Below are 616 nucleotides of genomic sequence, written 5' to 3'. Positions count from 1 at the left end.
GACAAAGGTTGTACGCCGAAGTTATTTTTTCGCATAATATACAAATTAGTGATCATTTACTGTCCTGACACCTTTGCCGTTTTCCAGGAAGTGAGCAGAAAGAACCCACCCTCATCAGAGAGAGAAAGTGGTCACCAGAATGATGATGATCATGCAAAAGAAAACGAGTCTGCCAATGCACGTTTTCCACCATCTGGCGGAAACAAAGGCGATCAGGTAATGTGATAGATAGTTTTATTTTTGTGTTATTGCTTAGACTTCTAACCCAGCGCTGGGGGGGATGGTCAGCAGCAAGAAACACAATCGAATGCCCTCGTCCTGTTTGGAGATGTATTAGATGTTGAGCCTGAGTCCTATGTGTTACCAGCAGAGGTTCATTTGCATCTTACTTAGTTGTGTAGTGTTTGGCTAAGTAGTGGTAATAACAATAGTGGTGAATATTTGCGGATTTCTTCTACCTTCCAGCATGCGGTAACCTCCCTGGGGGCATGGCAGAAAAGAAACCCAACGTACCGGTATGAGCAAGGCTCCCCAGTCGCATGGGAGAAAACAAATCCGAACTGTTACAGTTCGGTTTGTAGTGTACGCTCCTTTCATCCTTCATGGGATGGAAACC

The sequence above is a fragment of the Brassica oleracea genome, unplaced genomic scaffold (assembly GCF_000695525.1).
Source record: "Brassica oleracea var. oleracea cultivar TO1000 unplaced genomic scaffold, BOL UnpScaffold02023, whole genome shotgun sequence".
NCBI classification, from domain to species: domain Eukaryota; kingdom Viridiplantae; phylum Streptophyta; class Magnoliopsida; order Brassicales; family Brassicaceae; genus Brassica; species Brassica oleracea.
This window is presented reverse-complemented; position numbering follows the sequence as displayed.